This window comes from Felis catus, chromosome D1 (assembly GCF_018350175.1).
Source record: "Felis catus isolate Fca126 chromosome D1, F.catus_Fca126_mat1.0, whole genome shotgun sequence".
Taxonomy (NCBI): Eukaryota; Metazoa; Chordata; class Mammalia; order Carnivora; family Felidae; genus Felis; species Felis catus.
Window position 1 is genome coordinate 8,359,005 of NC_058377.1, and position 23,084 is coordinate 8,382,088.

A 23,084-nucleotide genomic window follows, 5' to 3' on the forward strand; every position below is an offset into this window, starting at 1 on the left:
TAGATCATATAGGAGCAGATGGTGAAAGGATGATGGTGATGGTGCTGGTGATGATCCTGCTGATGGTGGTGGGGATGGTGGGGATGGCCTTAGTGGGGCTAATGATAACAGTGCTGTCACTGAGCGCTAGCTAAGGCCCCGTGCCTGTGCTGTGTTTGTGTATTATCTCGCTAAACCCTCACGACAGTCCATCGAGACCAGCTACGCTGACATTTATGCAAAAGACATCACTGAAATCCAAGAAGTTAAGAATTTTATCTAATGTCATACAAGAGGCAGGTAGAATCAAAACCACTGGTTGAACCCAAACTTCTGGTTCCAGCAACTACTCGCCTCAGCCTCGCCCTGCTCAGAAGCATGTCAGGTGGGCAGGGGGAGGGGGCACCTCCCAGGCAGAGGGGCAGGGGTCAGGAAGGCTTTGGAGTGAGGGACGACAGTCCACATCCACATAAAGTGGAGCCTGGTGGAGAGGAGAGTAAGATTATGATCTCTGCTAAAAGCTTTTTGTGTCACAGATAGATACACTAAACTAGATCTCACCACTTTGCAACCTGACTCAAATAGAGAGTCATAGAAAAAAAAAAAGAGGCCCCAAAACACTAAACAAATAAAAACCGGTCATTCTAATGAAAGTGTTGGCCTTAGGGTGGAGTGATGGATGGGGTTCATTTACAGTGAAACTGAACACAAGATACATTGCCTTCTGTCTTCTCAGCTGCAAACTACTTTCCAGCAGAAACTAATGAGCAGGTTACCTGGTTTATCATTTGCTTAATGGATTCATTCAGTTGGCGAATACCTCTTGCCTGCCTCTGTGGGGCACACACTGGTGGGCACTGCAGGGAAGGAGGCAAAGAGGGCGTGAAGCCTCCCTCAACAAGACGTCACCCAGGAGCGGAGCCTGACGTCTCAACATGTAGGGTCAGTAGGGGTACGTGTCGGGCAGACAGCAGGCTTGGACTCCATCGTGTCCCGTGTCCTCGCTTCCCTCTAGTGACCCTTGGTCAGGGGCGGGGGTGTTGTCTCCAACAGCACAGTTTGGCACAAGGCACAGAATGCACCGTGGTTCGAATTTAGAAGCTGCTCGATTAAAAATTAGCTTCGTAAGGGGATTGAGTCATCAGAATAACAGCAGACAGAAGCCGGTGGTGGATGATTCTTCAGAGTCTAATACCCTTTCTCTTTCGTTAAGCTCCCACACTGCCCTGGGGGGGCCTCTCAGGCCACGACTGGGGCAGTTCACCTTTACGTCCTCTGGGAATCTACCCGCGCGTTACACTTCAGTTGATACTGAAAAAAAAAAGAAAAGAAAAATATGTGTTCTTTGGGAAGAAAACAGGAAAAAGGATTAAACCTTCTAATGATTAGTGTGTAAAGCTTCCCACTTTTTCCTCAGTTTTCTTACGCTAAAAGCTATCCGACAAGGTGTTGGTTTCTCAATGTAATAACTAGAGGAGTAAACAGTCGTTAACAAGATAAGACTTTGTTAAAACAAATGAACAGATAATCCGACGGAAGAATTGGAAAACCAATGAACATCAAGAGTACTGAGGGGCGACTGAGCACTGAGGACAGGAAACTGCCAGCTGAGGGCTGCCCGGAAGTGCTTTACATGGAGGACAGAAACTGTGGCCTCTCCTCGGGAGACATCATGTGGTACCAGGGGGCAAGAAGATTGTGTACGAAGGTGGGCCGCACCTGCCAATGTGCCGTGAGAAACAGAACCACACGTTCCCTAGGTCTGGGATTCAGTGATTGCCCCTCCTAGCCACCTCTCTCTGTCTCTCAGGGTCCACCCTGGGAAGCCCCCTACAAAGTGGGTCCACAGCGCCGTGAGCCTCAGACTCTCCGTGGAGGTGCCCCTGCACAGTGGTTCACGAGGACACGTCGCTCGTACACAGATCTGGCAAAAGATGACCCGCGAAGCGTGAAAGCAGCAGAAAAGCGAAAGGGTGATGAATTCAAGTGAATCTCGGTGGTTTAGTTTAGGGTTTGATTACGTTTGTGATGAAACCGGCTTTGCCTACTCGTGCATCGTTCCGGGAATGTTCCCTTCTCCGGCATCATCCCTTTTCCTTATCTTCCCTCTGGGCTGTTTCCAGCGTGTATACAAATAGGTTTATCTTCATCGCCTTATAAAAATGTCCTCTCTGGACTGGACTGCCCCCCTCCCCTACTCTCCATTTTTCTGGTCTCCTTTTGCAGCAAGAACTTCTGGAAAGATTTGGCTATTCACTATATCCTCCTCCAATTCTCTGTCACCGCACTCAAACATCACCGCACTTCGGCCACTACCACTCCCCCCAGACTGCTTTTGCAAGGTCACTGGTGATGGCCACAGTACTGAGACAACGCACAGCCCCCATCCCCTTGACGTACCAGCAACATTCGATGCTTTTGATCGTGTTCGACTTCTTGGAAATGCTTTCCTCGCTTGGCATTCACGGCCAGGCACACCAGCTGCCTCCTTTACAGGTGTATCCTCTTCCCCCTGTCCAGCGCTTGGTTCTTAGACCCTCACCTGTTTCTCCCTATTCTCCCCCAGGATCTCGTGGCTTTAAATATCATCTCTTTGTTGATGACTGGCAGATTTATACCTCCATGCTGCACCTTCCCCTGGAACCCCTTAGCTCATCCATCCAGCCGTCTACTCAGAAACTCCGCTTGGATGTCTCAAAAGATCTCAAAATGAATATGGCCCACACTGAATTCCTGATCTTCCGGCCACCCTCAGATTTGGATCACCCCCCAAATCTTCCCCACCTCAGTCAGTACCACCCATCCTTCCACTTGTTAAAGCCCAAAATCTCAGCATTAACTGTAATTTCCTTAAAGTCAGAGTTTTTTCTTCTTTTCCCATAGGTAGAAGGACCCTAATAAAATGTCATAAGTCCCTTTGAGGAGGGACCTGGTGCCACAAGTACCATAAATCTTCCTCCCAGTCTCCCCCAAAAGGAATGTGATCACGTACCAGGGTGACTGTGCACTGTGGGCTTGGAAATACCCAGACCTTTCTGGGATTACTGAAGACTGGCTCTGAGTTGGCACTCATTCCTGAAGCCCCAAAATGCCACTGTGGTCTACCAGACCAAGTGAGGGTCTGTGGAAGTCAGATGAGTGATGTAACTCTGGCCTAAGTCATTGGCTCACTGGGTCCAGATACCCAGCCTGTGATTATTTCACTAGTGTCTAGTTCCCTAATCCCAAGTAAGCCTTATTTAATTGGAGTAGACATTCTCAATACCTGGCGAATCCTCCCACAGAGGGAGGGCAGAATGTGATAGTTAATAAGACAGACTTCAGAGCCAGCTTGCCTGGGTTCGGATCCTATATATGACAATGGCCGTGTGACCTTGGACAACTCTCTTAGCTTCTCTGGGTTTTAGTCTCCTAATCTTAAAAATGCCCTGTAAAGATGGTATGAGGACCAAATGAGTTAGTATTTGTCAGATGCTTGGAACAGTACCTGCACATTATGTAAATGCTACATCAGTGTTGCTTAAGTAAAAAAAACCCTTAATCCCTTTCTTGATCTCACACTGTCCCTCACATCAGTCAGGAAATCCTTGTGGCTTTGCCTTCAGAAAGTATGTCCAATTGGACAATTTACCCCACTCCTCACTGCTGCCAGCCTAGAGCCAGCCACCACTGCCTCTTGTCTGGATTATTCGCAGTAACCTCTTAACTGATCAGACCGTCCGTTACCTCTCTAACCTCATCTCTTAACGTTCTCCTCCATATTGGCTCCACTGCCCTCCAGCCACACGGCTGCTTGCTGCTTCTCAAAGACTCCAGACTTCCTCTCACCTCCATGCCTTTGCGCTGGCTATTTCCTCCGCCGAGGATGTTCTTGTCTCGGATATCCTCACGTCCCAACACTCGTGTTGTGCTCAAACGTCACCTTCCTGATGAAGCCCACTCTGACCCTTCCTATTTAAACTGCAGTGGTATCCCGTGCATAGTCCCAACACATGCATACAAACTCCCTGCCCTGCTCTATTTTAATGACACTTGGTCACCTTCAAGGGCCCCCGGGTGGCTCAGTCAGCTAAGCATCCGACTTCGGCTCAGGTCATGATCCCACGTTTCGTGAGTTCAAGTCCCGTGTCCGACTCTGTGCTGGCAGCTCAGAGCCTGGATTGTGCTTCACATTCTCCACCCCCCTCCCTCTCTCTCCACCCCGCCTCTCAAAAATAAATAAACATTGAAAAATTTTTTTTAAAAAATAGCGCTTGGTCACCTTCAAAAATGTGTGCAGGTTACTGTATTTACTGGATCCCACAGAAGATCATGAAAAAGTCCCAAAGGATTAAAGATCCACTAGATGGAAGGGACCGACCCGGATCACTGCTTGGAGAATTGTCCGGGAGAACCTCCACGAGCAAGGACTCACTGCTTGCCAGGCCGTGTGTCCCCATTTCAGAGGAGCGGACTGCTGGCCCGCCTGGCTTCACCATCCTTCGCGAGCCCCCCCTCAGCTGCTCAGCTCATACCCCAAGAGGGAACAGAACCCGCGTAGGGAAACAATGACAGTAGTACCAGAGAGGGAAAAACAAGCAAAATGCCCCCAAACTGGCATCTCCTTGTGAACAAGGACGGCTGCAGAAGAAGCAACTTTCATTTTTCAACGAGGTTTTAAAAAATAATGGTAACAATAGTGCTCACAGAAATTCAATCTCAATCTGAGGAAAAAAGACTCTAGGACGCTCAAAGAGGGTTTTCTCCCCCCACCCCCACCTTTTTTTTTAACTTTACATATTCCAGCACTGAATTGAAGGAGCTGTTATTCTCTGTTGGGGATTGAATCTGGGCATGTATGATCGAGCAAAGGATGTCTTGACACAGAAAGTAAAAACACAAAGACATGGAAATCATTATGAGAAGTTTTCTAAAAGGGCTCAGGGGACAGATGCAGGGACCTAACGTGAATAATAGGAGTTCCGAGGGAGGGAAAGGCAACAGATGCAGGAATGCATTAATTAAGGAAATAATAGAAGACATTTCCCCTGGTTTGAAGAAAGACTTGAGTCTGCAAATTTAAAGTGCTCATGGAGTTTCGGGCAGAATTGATGGGGGGGTGGGGAATGAAAAATAAACAAAACACACTTGGTCATGTCCTAGCAGAGTTCCTAAATTTAAGCATGATATATATATACACACATAATATGTGTACATATGTGTGTACATATGTGTACATATGTGTGTGTATATATAAAGGCTGTCAGACATGAAAACTAGATTACTTACAAAGGACAAGGGCCAACGCCAACTGCATTCCTGCACTGAACAGAAGAAGACAGGAGAACTGAGGAACTCCACTCCCAGAATTGGCGGAGGAGGATTCCAACCCCAAATCCTATCCCTTGCTGAGAGAGCCACCTGCCGGGGGAGGGGAGGCTGTGAGCCACTGTGCAAAGATCCAGGGCCGTGTCACTCGTAGATATTTCATCTAAGGAAGTACTTTGTGAACGACCCTTAGACAACAAAATGCAAATTATGATAACGTCTGCAGTGGGGCACAAGGTGGTGAGGAAAGAGCATGACTGTGAGTCTGTCTGTACACATATACGTGTGTGTGCCGTTGGCCACTCAGGGACACCTACATTTACGTCTGAATTGAAGATAATGGGGTGCTTGGGAATTTGTAAGGCAAGTGCGAAATAATGGTCATGCAAATAGAGGGAACATCCTACAAAGGCACCTGGGTGGCTCCGGGGGTTAAGCCTCTGACTTCGGTTCAGGTCGTGATCTCATGGTTCCTGTGTTCAAGCCCCACATCAGGCTTTGCACTGAGAGCTCAGAACCTGCCTGGGATTCTCTCTCTCTGCCCCTCCCCCACTTGAGCTCCCTCTGTCTCTCTCTCTCCCTCTCTCTCTCTTTCTGTCTCAAAATAAATAAATAAACTTTAAAAAATCCTACAGAAAAACCCTACAAACGTCTAAAAGTACTAAACTGTCTCATAGATCCTTGGGAATGGAGGAAGGAGCAAGCAGAGAAGGGAAGAACTCTTCTTAGGTTTTTATCGGAGGTAAAGAGCGTTATGAAAGTGGAAGAGGGCAGTCAGAAAAGAAAAGGCTTTGATGGAGAGATGTAGCTTGACCCCTTGTTTTCATATCAATAGCAGGGAAAGAAAGGGTTCAGTAGAAATAAGCAAAATAGAATAATACCCAGAAGAGTGGGAGATTGTGCTAGAACCTCTAAATTTAATAGGCAAAATGGAGAGAATGAATAGTACCTTTATCAACCCACCGAAATTAAGGGGGGGAAGGGAATAACAAAGGAACATAAATGGCATGCATAAGGTAAGATGAAAGAAATAAAATCAAAGACATCTGATATTCCATTAAATGTGAATGGGCTGGATTCGTCTTTCAATGACAAAAAAAAAAATTGTCAGATTGGACTTTAAAAAGCAGATGTATCGTATTTCAAGCCACCCTTACAGTGAAGTGATTTGTTTAATGTGGAAAAGAAAGGAAGAGCCAAGCAGATATTGGGAAAATACATTCTTTGAAAAACAAAAAGAAAGGAAAGAGGGAAAAGCAGCAATACAATTATAATTAGCAAAGCAACATTAAAGATTAAAAGCATTGAGGAGCCTGGGTGGCTCAGTCAGTTAAGCATCCGACTGTTGATCTCAGCTCAGGTCTTGATCTCAGGGTTGTGAGTTCAAGCCCTGTGTTGGATTCTGCACTGGGTGTGAGGCCTACTTATAAATAAATAAATAAATAAATAAATAAATAAATAAATAAATAAATAATCGATTAAAAGCAGGACAAGACAAGAAGAAGGTTATAAAATATCGACACCCTTTATGAAAAGGATGTAACAGTCCTAACTCTCTATATTCCAAATATCTAAAAAGCTAAATATATCAACCAAACACCTTTAGAAATATTTTTAATAAGGCATAAACATTGATTTTATAGTGAGTTATTATTTGTTTTAGTGTTTATTTATTTTTGAGAGAGAGAAAGAGTGCGAGCAGGGGAGGGGCAGGGAGACAGGGAGACACAGAATCCAAAGCAGGCTCCAGGTCTAAGCTGTCAGCACAGAGTCCGAAGCAGGACTCTATTCCACGAACTGCAAGGTCATGACCTGAGCTACAGTCAGACGTTTAACCGACTTAGCCCTCCAGGCGCCCCACCTTGGTCTATCTTTAAAGTGGCCTTTCTTTTCTGAAATGATAGCAGATGGCAAGTGTTTTTTAACGTTCTTGAAAAATAATATTTCCAAGACTATGACCCCCCCAATAAATTAATTCATGTTGAATATAAGATGTATTTCTCTGTGAAGCCAAGTGTGTGGGGACCCCTGTTCTCCATGGTTTCTTTTCTAGAGCTCTAAAGACTATCCACGCTACAAGGAAATCATGTTTCTGCAATTGCCTTGCACTATGTGTAAATGCACTTGACCAGAAAGGGGAGGTGTCCAGTCATTTAAGGAACCAGATTTCCTCTGGAGGGTTGGGGGATGTAGCAGTCCTGCCCTGGGAGTTTCGAAGAAAATGCTGCATTGCAAAGCATCGCCAAGACTGATGATTCCTAGCCCTTTTTAAAATCCCTGATGGGGGGGCGCCTGAGTGGCTCAGTTGGTTAAGCCTCTGACTTCAGCTCAGGTCATGATCTCGCAGTCCATGAGTTCAAGCCCCACATTGGGCTCTGTGCTGACAGCTCAGAGCCTGGAGCCTGCTTTGGATTTTGTGTCTCCCTCTCTCTCTGCCCCTTCCCTGTGCACGGGCGTGTGTGCTCGCTCTCTCTCTCTCTCTCTCTCTCTCTCTCAAAAATAAACAATAAAAAAAAAATCCCTGATGGAGTCTGTCCCCACATTACCAACCCATGTCCATTACCAACTGTGTACTTGGTCCGCCCCCCCTCCCGCCCCATATTCTACTTAGGAATCTCATCATAATCCAATATCATTACAGAAGAAAAACTGTCAGATACACACAGAGAAGTCATCATTAATATGACAAAGTTGCCCCGAATCTGGCTTCAAAATTCAAAAGAAAAAAAAAATTGGAGGTTATAATTTTACCAACATCAGACCAAAGACAGACAAGTACCATCTTCATTTACAGTATACTTTTTTTATCCTCTAAGATTTCAAAATGATTTCTGGGGCGCCTGGGTGGCGCAGTCGGTTAAGCGTCCGACTTCAGCCAGGTCACGATCTCGCAGTCCGTGAGTTCGAGCCCCACGTCGGGCTCTGGGCTGATGGCTCGGAGCCTGGAGCCTGTTTCCGATTCTGTGTCTCCCTCTCTCTCTGCCCCTCCCCCGTTCATGCTCTGTCTCTCTCTGTCCCAAAAATAAATAAAAAACGTTGAAAAAAAATTAAAAAAAAATGATTTCTAATGTTATTATCATTTTGTGATTCAAATTTTAGGGACTTTATTATTTTTTTTTTCTCTAACATTTATTTGTTTTTGAGAGACCGAGAAAGAGAGAGCATGAGTGGGGGAGGAGCAGAGAGAGAGAGAGACAGAATCAGAAGCAGGCTCCAGGCTCTGAGCTGTCAGCTCAGACACTGCAAGATTAAGACCTGAGCCACAGTCAGATGCTTAACCAACTGAGCCACCCAGGCGCCCCTTATGGAGCTTACTTTAAACCCAAGTGGAATTTGGAAATTTGGCTCATTTAATGTGCCGTTTCCCTTCTTCCCACCATGGGAGACAGCATGGCGTGGGGAACTTTGGTCTGTCTCACAGCAAATATCTGAATTCAAATCAGGCCTGAAAATTGTTTATTACCTGTGTTGCTTTCAGCAAGCTTGTAACCTCTCCAAGCCTCAGTTTCACATCTGTAAAATGGGTATTGTAAGACCAACAGCACGTAGATGTGGTGTATCTGATGTGAAGTACTCAAGAAATGCTAGTCCTATTTTTATAAAAAAATCCAATTAGACCTCCAATTTTAATTTTAAATGAACTTTCACAGGTTACCTCCTTTACTGCTTGGATTATTAAAAAAAAATAGGGAGGAAGAGTTTAAATTTGTGTTTCAAGTTTGTGAAGAATTATACAAATGAATCTGGAGAGAAAAGATTTTATGCCAAATGTTTTGCCTCCTCATAACTCCAGATACCCACAAATAAGAACCACGGGTGATCCGAGCTTTAATTTTACACCACTGTCTCTTTAACTAAGCAGTCCTTAGCACCGTGCTTTGGCGCTGAATCATTACTGACTCAGAGGTTTATAAATACTGCTCCTTGAATCACTTGGAATTTTCTTTGCTTGTCCCCTACTTCCCTCTCTAAGTTTCAGTCGGACCTGACCCTGTAAAGAGAGTGATAGCTGACAAGTTCACTTCCCACACTACGGGGCCGCTAAGTCTCTATGACGTACATGCTGCGTTTATAAGAAGGAACATTCTAAAAATAAGCTTAATATATTCTCACTCAATTCATTAAATAGCTGATGCAACTTAAAGACAGTGAGCTGCACTCGTCAGTTTTCTCTAACAGCTGACGAAATGTCAGAGACAGAGGAGTGCCTGGTTGGCCCCCGTCGGTTAAGAGTCTCCTTGGGCTCAGGTCGTGATCTCACGGTTTGCGGGTTTGAGCCCCACGTCGGGCTCTCTGCTGTCAGCGCAGAGCCTGCTTCCGATTCTGTGTCTCCCTCTCTCTCTGCCCCTCCCCCACTCATGCTCTCTGTGTCTCTCAAAAATAAATAAACATTAAAAAATGTCCAAAATTAGGACACCACTCTTACTCCCTTCAAGATAAATTAGAATGCATACATCTTTATAGGGGGAAAAAATGCTTCAAGAAATAATGTAAATAGGGAGCCTGGGTGGCTCAGTCAGTTAAGCGTCTGACTTCGGCTCCGGTCGTGATCTCACGGTTCGTGGGTTCCAGCCCCGTGTCGGGCCCTGTGCTGACAGCTCAGAGCCTCGAGCCTGCTTCACATTCTGTGTCTCCCTCTCTCTCTCTCTGCCCCTCCCCACCCTCATACTCTGTCTCTGTCTCTCAAAAATAAGTAAACATTTAAAAATTTTTAATAACAATAACATAAATACATGACTTTTGAGATCTAAGCCTCATTTGGTAGAAATAGTGAAAAGATAACACTCCGTAAAAAACGGCCAAGGTGCCTTGTTGAAGGCAGCCGAAATGTGATTGCTGGTACGTAAATCAAATAAGGGATTTGTTTGAGAAATAGCGGGTGAGGAATTACAGACAGAATGCACAAGTCAACACTGTTAGAGTCAACTCATCATCTGTGCTAACAATAATGTACAGCAGCAAAGATAATCCCCAAATCTTGCACATTGCTTTTGTATTATCACATTATTTGCAGTAGATTGTTTTTCCCGGTTATATTTGAGATTTGTTGGCTTTTTTGTGTATTCATTACCTGATAGCTGGCGAAAAATACCCGGCAGCACCCTCAAGGGCGCAGGGAAGCCAGGGAGATAACATTTTGCCAGAGATAATCTACAGAACGAATTGTGTCTGCAGGCGAGTGGGAGGTGTTTGGAGGGAGGCCAGTCACAATACTTGATGGCTCTGCCGTCTGTCAGCCACCCTACAGGTGGCCCGGGGAGAGGCAGGCTTACAAGCACACCTGCTCACTGCAATCACTCCCCTTTCCTTCAGGCCCAAGCCCACCGCTCCAGAGCTCTTGTGGTTAGAGCACTGTATATGACAGGTCTCGAAAAAAGGAGCGTCCCTTCTGTGACCCAGGTAAGAAAGGCTTGCCCGAGTTCTGGGTGAGAGCCCCCTGGGCTTCTTTGGGGCCAGAGGAATCCTGAAACCATGGATCAGGAGACACGCTTGAGATGTGTGTTGGTTTGTTTTTCTGGCCCTGAAATCACCCTAAAAATTGGACGTATTGTAGAACAGACCTATATCTGTTCGGGGGCGGCAGAATCCACATAGAACCCTGTTTCCTGGTGTTCCGGGGAAAAGCTTTCATCTCGCGGGCTGTACTCTTCAGTATGGCTGTATACTGAATAATAATTCATTGTGCTTTCGAACATGCCGGTGATGTTAAGTGTTCTGCATCATCTACAGAGCCTACCATTCAAAATCAGATACCGTCTTCGCAGAAAATCTTAGTTGACATTTTTATGGTCTCCAAAGAGGTGACATCGTGATTGCAAAAATGCTGAGCGATCCGAAATCAAATATTTGCCGAGGGAGACAAAATTTTCCCCGGTAGTTCATCAGATTCCTTTAAAAGTCATAGCGATGGGCCAGTGGCTCAGGTTTGACTAGAAGATGCTAATCTATAGAATTCTGCACATTCCGGGTACCATGGGACCTATTCCACATGGACAAATAAGAGGATGGAGCTTAAGATTTGGCCTCCTAGTGACTTGGGATTTCTAAGTGACAGCCCTCATAGCCACAGATTTTCTGATGATTAGCTAACATGTATTCTTTTGACTTGATTATTGTCTCCTATTCAAGTGAATTTATTATTGCCACTGAAACCATATATTTACCAAGAAAATATTTATTTTTCAAAAAAAGGATCACCCCCAAATTTGGGGGAGCAAAGTCCAAAGAAAACTAATACGAACCAGTTGAAAAATGAATGAGCTAAGCCACATTGCTCAGAGTGACCAGAAAAAAGGATTTTCCAAGGAATCTTTCTGACTCCTAAGAAGGAGATGAATCGCGATTTGTGCAAAACCTCTCAGTAATATTTTAAATTCTAGGGAAGGTGACCCCGAGACAACTAGTTTCAAACCCTCTGCCCAGAAACGGACAAAATCATGAAAGTAAAATATCAGAAACAAGTCCCCAGTGCTGAAAGTAACACGTTGTCAGCAGAAGATTATATGATCTATAAGGCAAAGGTGAAACAGAATCAAAAGATCTCACCAAGAGCCCACTCGGTTTTCCTGCCCTGGAGGTGGGGCCGTGTTGAAGGAAGGGAAGCAAGTCCTGACAGATTTCTCCAGGAATCCTAACGATGAGAGTGAGGGCAAGTGGTGAGGGTGAGCAGCCTATAGGACACATGCACAGATTCAGAGGCTTCAAGGGCGGGGCAGGAAAGCAACCCTAGGGCTTAGCAGAAAACCTTGTAGCAATTCCGCTCGCTGCGTAATCAGTTTCCCAACAGCAGCACAGATTCGTTCCAACTACGAGAAGTATTTTCCTGAAACACGGACAGAGGCAGGACCCTCGATTCCATTGTGAAAGGGCCAAAAAGACCCTGAGAAAGATGAAGACCACCCCTACGAAGACACTTTTTCTATTGGAATTATTTAACTGTCACGTAGTTTGGAGCAGGACCACCAATGAAATCTCTCCAAGACAAATCTCCCTCCAAGTTTTCTCTCATCCAGAATTTTATGTACCTGGCCACTTCCTCCTGATATATTAAAATGCACTCCCAAATTAGAGATGATTTGGGGCGCCGTGTGTAGAGCGACATGCATCCACAATGACAAGCCACGCTCCACATTTGGTGAGTAAAAGCCCCAGGGAAGATCCCAGAGAAAGCTGGGCCCATCCTGTGTACTTGGAGTGGAGACCAGGCTGAGCAATAAAACAAATGCAAAAAAATTTCCAGTAGAATAATTTCAGCAAAGAGTGGAAACACAACTTCCGTGGCACACACGTAAATTCCCTCCCTTCCTGACCCACGTGTGACCCTGTTTCCTCCCTACCATATTCAGGCTGCTGAACAATCCACTGATAACATTATCTGACACCCAGCACTGCAGGTTATCGGTGAGAAAAAAAAAAAAAAAAACCCAACAGACTGGAGTCACATATCTCTGCAGCATTCAATGCCAAAAGAAAAGGGAACCCATAATTTTTAAAGGAAATAGCCATGACTCATGAGTTCTATAATTCCGTAAAATGTCCTTTTCATACAGCAATAACAGAAAAATCTTATCAAATATGCAAACCTTCAGAAAGTACACAGCTCATACTCTACTGAGGAAAATGGCTTGAGAACATTAACCAGTGGCAAACAGGAGATACAATTAAAAGAAGTTACAGGTGGGGGTACAGTGGCATGAAAGTCCCCGATACGCGAGTCAAAACACATAACCAAATCCAAACGACCTGGCACTTAAGGTTATAAAACAAGATGCAAATGTAATTCTTGAAAGTAGAAATAATAAATTCTAAACTACTACTGTTTTAACAATTCAGGAATTATCTAGGAAGAACTCCCAGAGGATACCAAGAAAACCCTGCAAAATGGAAGAAATGTTATCCCTGATGAATTCTTCATCATAATAGGTGTCAGTCACGAGATATTATTTCAGATTGATAAGCTGAGAAAGTGTGTACCTGAGGATTTAAGATAAATCATTTGTGAAACTATGGGGCGCTTGGGTGGCTCAGTGTCAGACTTCAGCTCAGATTCTGATCTCGTGATTCATGAGTTTGAGCCCCGCGTCGGGCGCGGTGCTGACAGCTCAGAGCCTGGAGCCTGCTTTGGATTCTGTGTCTCCCTCTCTTTCTGCCACTCTCCCCTTGCATTCTGTCTGTCTGTCTCTCTCTCAAAAATAAATAAATGCACAAAAACAATTTTTTTAATCATTAGTGAAACTAAATATTGGCTTTAATCCATAAAACTACGAAAGAAAATTAAAGAAGAAGTTCCACAAACACTATGTCAAGGGGCGCCTGGGTGGCGCAGTCGGTTAAGCGTCCGACTTCAGCCAGGTCACGATCGCGCAGTCCGTGAGTTCAAGCCCCACGTTGGGCTCTGGGCTGATGGCTCAGAGCCTGGAGCCTGTTTCCGATTCTGTGTCTCCCTCGCTCTCTGCCCCTCCCCCGTTCATGCTCTGTCTCTCTCTGTCCCAAAAATAAATAAACGTTGAAAAAAAAAATTCTTAAAATAAACGACTTTTAAGTGGGTCAGATAAACAAAATCCACCTCTACATTCTTGGTAAGATATATACCCAAAAGTACTCAGAAAAATTAAGATATATTATGTAATAAAGATACATTATGCCAATATTCACTGCAAAAAAAAAAGAAAACATCAGTTATAATACTAACATCAAAGTAGAAATTAAGGGAAAAAGGGTCAAATATTATAGTTACTTTTGTTAAAGAGTGAAAATTCACAATGAGGGGCACCTGGGTGGCTCATTTGGTTAAGCGTCCAACTGTTGATTTTGGCTCAAGTCATGAACTCGAGGTTTGTGAGTTCAAGCCCTTTGTCAAGCTCTGTGTTGACAACACAGAGCCTGCTTAGGATCTTCTCTCCCTCTCTCTCTACTCCTCCCCCTCCCCGACCCCGTGCTCGCTCGCTCGCTCTCTCTCAGAATAAATAAATAAAACTTTTTAAAAACAGAAAATTCACAATGAATGTTTTCTATCATAAATTGATGTGCCCAGTAACATGCCATAACATTATCATTTTAAAGTTTAAAAATAGATTACTGTAGACCTGAGGAAATTAATATAAGTAGTGCATTCCTAAAGGATTAGGTAGATGAAAATAATCAACGAGCAATAAAATTGCTCAAACGTCTTTATAAATGCCACATTCAGAGAGGACACCGGTACACCTCCTTCCAAGCTGCCGCAGAACATATGCAAAATCTTACCAGATGTTAGCCAGCAACGTAAGTTCCGACAATTTCAAACTGTCACAATGGTATCATCCCTGTCCGACCATAATGCAAAAATAACGTAGAAAAAAGTCATTAAAAAGAAAAAAGGATCTCCAGTTAGTTGGAAATTTTAACAAGACAAAAAATGAAAAGAATGACAGGAGAGGGAGGGAAGAAGGGAGGGAGGGAGGGAGGGCCAGCCTGCCGTGTGGGGGGAAAGAACCTGTCAACTACTTGGATATTAACTGCAATAGAACCTTATGTATGAAAACTTATGAGATCTAATTCTAGGTCTGTTCTTAGAGAAAAATGCATAACTTTGCTTGCTTTCTTTAATTACCAGATCACTGCCCTTCTGGTCATCTTTTTTTTTTTTTTTTTTTTTACCTTCTTCTTTTTTTTTAATGTTTATTTTTGAGAGAGAGAGAGACAGAGCAGGCACACATGTGGTGGGGAGGGGCAGAGAGAGAGAGTAGGGGGACAGAGGATCCAAAGTAGGCTATGCCCTGACAGCAGAGAGCCAGATGGGGGGCTTAGACTCACCAACCGGGAGATCACGACCTGAGCCAAAGTCGGACGCTCAACCAACTGAGTTACCCAGGTGCCCTCATCATCTTTTTTTTAATTCATCTTGAATGGCCATTTGAAGGACTATGACAACACAAGAAAAAGACAGAAAAAAAAAGGCAGCCAAAGTGACATACAGATAAATCACAGAAAATTTGTTTAGCATGGCAAGACTTGATCACATCAATCATTGCAGCTTCCTTATGGGTTTCCAGGTTAGTGATCAAATGGCATGAAGTTTTATGATCCAAATGGTCACAGCTCTGAAAACAGACTTCCCTACTTCCGATGCATGACTGACCTTGGAAGCAGACAGCCGTTGTGTCAACCAATGTAATCACACGGAACGACCCTTAGAGAACTTTCCCTAGCTACCAGCCATTGTGTGAAGCACTTCTCATGTAGTAATTCATTCCGTCCTCACAAGAAACGGATGATGCAAGGCACTGCCCCAATGTGAGCTTCTTTCCAAGCGCTACATTAATGTGTTACTTAGAGATTTTCTTCTCTGCCCTCTCCATTTCCAGGTTATAAAAATGAGTGCCGCTTTCCTAATCTTGTACCTAAATCACCACCTAGACAAGCATGTCAGGCTGGCCTCTTATTTTTCCAGAAGTCACATGCCCTCGATTTCCCAGATCTGTTCCCGTTGTCTTAAAATTGTTAGAAAGAACCAAGCTTATTAAAATTGTCTTCTCTGGATTTAAAGAATGCAGTTGTCTCCCTTCTAGGGAGTGTTCAATATTTTTCTCATTTGTGACGACAGAGATGAACCAGGGTCTTGACATATATGCAAGTAATAGAACTTTTCCTTTTTAACTATATACTTAATGGAGAGCACAACCAAATTAATAGAGCCAACAGACCTTCAAAATAGCATTCAGTTCTGATACACAATTGCGGCTAACCAAAGAGCAGCTGCCATGATATTTTGCAGTGAGTCTGGTTTTAATACTTTACAGAAGATTATTAAAATTAAAAATTCTATGAGTATAGCTTAGCAATCAAAAATCGTCCTATGAAGCCTCTACAAATTCAGCCTGAGAGGTCACTGCAAACTCTCCTAGCTCTCTAAAGATAATTAGTTTCTTTTGAATAATGCTTAAAGGAAAATAGTCTTTTAACTCTCTGAGTGAGTTAATCTTCTGGGATTTTCCCTCCTAAACAGGAAATTTCTCTGAAACTATATAGAGCGAGGCTACAAAAAAAAAGGGGGGGGGGTGGAGGAAATCCTCGGCTGATGAACAAATAAGAAATCAAAATTGCTTGGTTCATTCAGCTGCATGATGCCCCTTGTTATGTCTGAGACCTACCATGCTTTAATTTTTGCCAGCTAGAAATGAGAGGAGAATGCTTTGAAAAGAAGCTGGAAATGCACATATTCGGCCGCTCAAGAAAGCCCAGCAGTAGCACGTTTTGTCAGACAGTGGAGTGGATTCAATAAAAAGGACCCTCCTAGGCTAGTGAAGAGACTTTTTTGAGCAGAAGAGGGGCATATCTTGTGCCAGCATTTTATCATCCTTTACGATCCAGCATCCATTGACTATCAGTAATAACATTTGTTGGTTTGTGCATTCATTCAACATACATCCTTCATAATGATTTCTATCTATCATTCCTACTACTAGGGAATTATTTGTTAGGGTAATGGTAGAAGTGGTTATTATTTTATTATTATTCCTAATTATCAGGAAAAGAGTCATTTTCCCTCTCAGAACAACTGCGTCCAAACTAGAAGCTCTTCCCTGGCTCCAGCCAGGGCTCTTTTTGCCTAGAGTAAGAACAGTGAGGACGGTGAAGCATTGTCACTGTAACAGTCAGACTGTCAGACTGTAACAGCATCTGTACACTGTACACTGTCAGACACTGTACACTGTCAGACTGTAACAGCATCTAAGTCCGGTAAAACATAAAGGCACAGTATCTTTTTTGTTGTTGTTTTCTAAGATTTTATTTTTAAATAGTCTCTACACCCACCATGGGGCTTGAACTCACAACCCCAATGTCAAGAGTCACACGCTCCACCAGCGGAGCCAGCCAGGTGCCCCAAAAGGCACAATATCTTAAGAAAACATATCATAACCCTGAATTCAATATAGCACATGGAACCATACCCCTAGAATCTAAAAATCTGTCGTCACAAACAGAGAATCTAGCCTCCCTGCCCTCTGAGGAAGACTCTGGAAATAATACTCAGAGCCCATGAGTATGGTAGGAGGACTGACCTGAAGACAGAGAGAGCTCACCAATTTGGGTTGCATCAGATTGGTCTCATTCTACACCACAAAGGTTGTGTCTTTGTGGGGGCCTGTGATAAATAGACTTTTCCAGAAAATGTCACAAATGCAGTCATTGAAACGATTACCTTTGTGTGCCGGCACACGGGGATACAAATACTGTGAAAGACACGATGATTTTTCATGTCTTAGGGTCTTCTTAACAAGAACATTTGGTTAGAACTTCCACTTCTGGTTGTGAGCGGGCTCTGGAATTACCCTCCCACCATAAACAACTAGAAAAATGGACCAAAAAATAACAACAGAGTCGGTTTCAATATTGAACAACAGGTAGCACAGCCCTGTGGTCTCTTCGAGAAGGGAAACCCATGAGGTGAGCCCTACAGTTACCTCCGCTTTTAGCCTTGGAGACAATTTCTGGAGGGCAGTGCAGCAAGGGGGAACCCAAGCAGGGCCCAGAAGTGTCATTGAGTTGAGGAGACAGACTGGGTTTGGGGAGACTGAAATGGCCAGAATTCACAGGGCAGAACACTAGATAAGAGGGAGATACCTAGAGAAAGAGTACCAGAAATCCGTCTGGGAGTCTGCTTGAAGTGTGAACTGAATATCAATCTTAACAGGCATAGGATGAGATGCCACAAGACCAGGAAAAATTAACTTCTGGGGGAATAAGTAATTACTAGGCAACTTAAAGCAGGAGGAGTCCCAGAGCTCACACAGGACTGGGAATCTTTCAAATTACCAAAAGCCAGAGTAAAGAGATGTTGATGAATGCATAGGGCACTTAGCCAAGATCCTAGATAGCTCACATCTTGTAGTAGGACAGAGAAAAACTACTCTAGATATTTACCATTGAGGATTTTTAAGAAGAGCCTTGAGCTAGGGGCGCCTGGGTGGCTAAGTCAGTTAAGGATCTAACCTCGGCTCAGGTCATGATCTCGCAGTTTGTGAGTTTGAGCCCCACGTCGGGGTCTCTGCTGACAGCTCAGAGCCTGGAGCCTGCTTCGGATTCTGTGTCTCCCCCTCTCCCTGCCCCCCTCCCCCATGCTCATGCTCTGTCTCTCTCTGTCTCTCAATAATAAACGTTAAAAAAATTTTAAGAAGAGCCTCGAGCTAACCTGCATGTAACTTAATTAAATGCTAAAATGAAGTCCAACACTCTTTAAAGAAATACAATAAAATCCAGCACTCAACAATGTGAAACTCACCATTTCATCATCCAAAAAAATTACTAGAATAAACATAAGAAGAAGAAAACTGTGATTCACAATGAGGAAAAAATAAATTAATGGAAATATATTCAGAAATAACAGAGATGATGGTATTAATGAGCAAGAATACTAAAACAGGTATTATAAATATTTTCAATATGCTTAATGGCTTATAGGAAAAGATTAACACGTAAGAACTTCCAGATGGAACTTCTACAGATGAAAAATAAAATATCCATTGGATAGTGTTAATCTCAAATTAGACCTCGCAGAAGGAAAGATTGGTGACCTTGATGATTAGCAAAACTTTATCCAAAATGAAACAAAGAAAAACGAATGAGGAAAAAATTTGGACACTGGGTGACACATGGAAAAATATCAAACAGTCTAACATACATGTGTGTGAAGAAGTAATGGCCACAAATGTTCCAGATTTGTTCAAAACTATGAACCCAAGTGTCAACAAATAGCAAGATTCATACACACACACACACACACACACACACACACACACACAAAACACTAAGGCACAACATAATCAAATTACTGGAAACCAGCAACAAAGAGAAAATCCTAAAGCCATCTAAAGAAAAAAAGGCACTCTGTATAGAATGGAACAAAATTAAGAATGACCATACACTGATCATCAAAAACTACACAAGTCAGGGGCGCCTGGGTAGCTTAGTCGGTTAAGCACCGACTTCAGCTCAGGTCATGATCTCACGGTTCATGGCTTCAAGCCCCACATCAGGCTGTGTGCTGACAGCTCAGAACCTGGAACCTGCTTTGGATTCTGTGTCTCCCTCTCTCTGCCCGTCCCCTGCTCATGCTCTGTCTCTCTCTCAAAAATAAAATAAAAACATTTTTAAATTTTTTTTAAAAAAAAAACCATGCAAGCCAAAAGAAAATTGTGTTATGCAGCTTAACAAATCACCCCAAATCTAGTGGCTTTAAACCACAATAATAACATTATTGCTCACAATTTCTGTGTGTCAGGAATTTGGGACTAGCTCGTTTAGGCAGCTCTGATTGGGTGTTTTCATGAGATTGCCACTTCCCAAGTGTATCACTCTGACAAGCCGATACTGACCAGTTTAGTTTGTTTCTCTCCACGTGGTCCACTTCGTGAGACTGCTTGAGATCCGTGTGTCATCGTGAGTGCCTGCATCGAGAATGAGTGCTCCAAGGAACCAAGGGCAAGATGCAGTGACTACCTAAACGGTCTGAGAAGTGACATATTGCAGTTTCAGTCATAGTCTCTTGATCACATGGGGCACAGCCCTGGTTCAGTGTGGGACAGTCCTGTATATTCCCCATATACAGACATATGAGCCCCAGGAGGTAGGGAACATGGATGGCCACGTTGGAGGCTGCCTGCCTTAACAGTAGAACAACACTTTTTGAGTGCTTGAGGGAAAAAAAAGAAAAAGAAAAACCCCAGTACTTTATACGTGACAAAAATCTTTCAAAGATGAAGGCAAAATAAAGAATTCATCTAATAAAAACTGTGAGAAGTGCCACCAGTGGGCCTGCACTGCAAGAAATATTAAAGTAAGTGCTTTTGACAAAAGGAAAATTATACCGGATGAAAACTTGATTCTCCCCAAAGGAATAAAGAGTGCTGGAAATGATAAATATATAGGTACGTGTAGAAAACGTCTTTTTCTCAATTGTAAATTTACAGAAAAGGTAACTGACCACTTAAGACAAAATAATAATAATAATAATAATAATAGTGCATTGGAGTTTATAGTATATTTAGATATAAAATGCAGAACAACAATAGCACAATGAATAGGAGGAGAAAATGAAAACACGCTCTTGTCCAATCCTTGTATTATATGTGATGTGGCATAATATTACGTGCATTTGCATATTGCGCACATTAGAGCAACCACTAGAAAACACGTATCAGTAAATTTCAGGAGAATTTTACTTGAGATAAAAAGTGATATTTCAGCACAAAAAAGAAGTCATTTCATCAGGAAGACACAACAGTGTGGGACCCGGGTATATTTGATTTAAAAAAAAAAACTTGAAAACGGAGGAAGTGAAAATCTACACAATGTAAAGGAGAAATAGACACATCACATCTAAAGTTAAGAAGACGATCTAGACACAGCGTTGGTGAGGATGTGAAGCCACTGGAACCGTCACTCACTGCCAGGGAGAAGGTAACAAGGTACAACTCCTTTGGAAAACTGGAAGTTGTTTAAGAACTTCTTTGGGTTCATGTCACCTCACTGGCCAAGTGTGTGCAGGAGTAATCAGCCCAACTAACACCTGTTGCAGACGCTGTTGTTGAGGACCTACTTGACTGCTGGACGCAGAAAACTCTAGAGAAGACAGATCTAATCCATAGTGATCCAAAAAGAGATCAGTGGTTGTTTGGGATGGGGGTGGGGAGGATTGACCGGGAAGAAGCATGAGGGTACCTTTTGAGATGGTGACCACATTTATCAAAGTTCATCCTGTGAACTTAGAGTGTATGGCTCACGTTGTCACCTTAAATAGGTCAAATAACTTCTCTATGTCGCAATTGTTTCAAAAGGTGAAGTAAAAGCCATATACTTAAGATACACACACACAAAAAGCTGAGATGTAGCATGCCTACGGTGAGCTGTTTGAAAAAGGGTTTTATTTACAAATGAATAGTTGTTGCATATAATTTTCAATTGTGAGTTTGCTTTCAAATAAAGGTGTTTCTGCTGTGAGGTACTTGAAAGCACTCCCTTGCAGAATCTTAAAGGAAAATGAAACTGGGACCCACAACTCAAAATCTATGCAATGTTCTCATCTGAGCAACAACACCAAAAAACAATAATCATCCTCGTAGAAAATACCAGTCCCACTAAAATGACATTTTATTCCTACTAAATAAAGCAATGCTATTATAAATATGGGAATCTCCCCCAAAAGCTCAAGTTTTTATGATGAAGGAGGGTGAAGAAGGACTGAGTTTCCCCCATTTACAGAGAGAAAGGGCAAATGCTCAAAGATCAAAGGAGCCAGTTAAATACTTCTAAAGTAGAGCTTGTGTCCAGGCTGGGGGAGGAGTAACAGGACAGACGGGCAACACGCGCACCGCCATATTCTCTCACACTCGCTCTGTGCAGCTCTGTGAGTGGATTTTGCCTTGAGCTGCATTTCTTGGTTGCAGTTGCTGGAGAAAATCCACATCATCAAAGAGTGTGACTTTCACTTTATACAGGCACCATTCTCCAACTTACCAATCATGCATGAGCCGATCGGACTTACAGAAACACGTGTCAGAGGAGCAGAATAGACTGTGCTTTTTGTTTAATCTTTGAGCTCAAAAGTCAATTCCTCAGGAGGACTTTTCCTGGCCTCTTGTCCCAGCCCAGACCAGAGCTGGCCGGGCTCACATTCTCAGAGCTATCTGTACATTTCCCTTACGTTTACGTCTTTGTGAATTACCTTCCCTTGTCTGACTCTGCCATGGGTTGTCAAGGTGGATTTTTACTCACTACTATAGCCTTAGCACCTACCATAGCGCTTAGGCTCAAGAGCTAACCCGATGTTGGGTGACAGAAAAGACTTATTTAATTAATGAAATGTTATGGTACCATTAAAGAAACACTTACTTGCCCTCAGCTAGGGTCTTTATAAAATTAAACTTTATAATACTGTTCTTTTTCCTTGTGCCCTTGTTTTCTTTGTGTTTAAAATAAGAGAGAGAAAGCCCAGATTATGGATGGATCCACCCTGTTGGAGGCAGTGACAAAAAACAGTGGGCAGATAATGAGCTTGAAAGATGAAGAAAATAATAATTGTCACTGTGGTTACCAGTTCCCTGTTGTAAAAGGTTATCAAGTGAGCCTGGTTAAATCAATGTGAGCCCCACCTGGCTTCACCTGTCAAACTAGGGCTGCATTAAGAAAGCCATTGAAAATAATATTATTACAACAATTTGTTTCCATAAAATTAGTTCGGTGATTTACCACGTACCTTACTTCTCATCGTAAATGGTACTACAGGGGAATGTGTCTCACACAGATTAGACCACAGCACCTACACAACTTTGTAACGAGTAGACAAAAAAAAGAATCAATACAACAAATACTGCTTTATTTTTTTCCCTTCCAAAGTGCTACGCCCTTGTCCTTTCTTCCAGATTCTACAGAGTACTGGGGTGTCTCACTGGCTCACTCGGAAAAGCATGACACTCTTGATCTCAGGGTTGTGAGTTCAAGCCTCACGTTGAGTGGCGAGCCTACTTAAAAAAAAAAAAGATTGTTCCAAAATTCTACAAATTATTGAGGTTGAAATTATCATAGAAGTCACTGATGAATAAGCTAAGGCCCAGAGAAACAACATATGATTCTTCCCAGGATCATCCAAAGACTTTATGGGAGCTGGGGTTAGAATTCAGATGGTCTAACTCCCTATTCAGTAGAACTGAGTGAGTTTTAGTTGATCCTGAGTCTTCTGAGTAGAGATTTCTGCACATCTTCCTTCTTTCTCCTCTTTTTAGAATAGGGTTTTGATTTCTGAAAATGTGCCATAAATC

The 23,084-nt window shown here is 43.1% G+C and overlaps 1 pseudogene; it reads left to right on the top strand.

The window, feature by feature from the left end:
* Nucleotides 1-23,084, top strand: part of LOC109492275 — a 43,030-nt pseudogene that overhangs the window by 12,910 nt on the left and 7,036 nt on the right.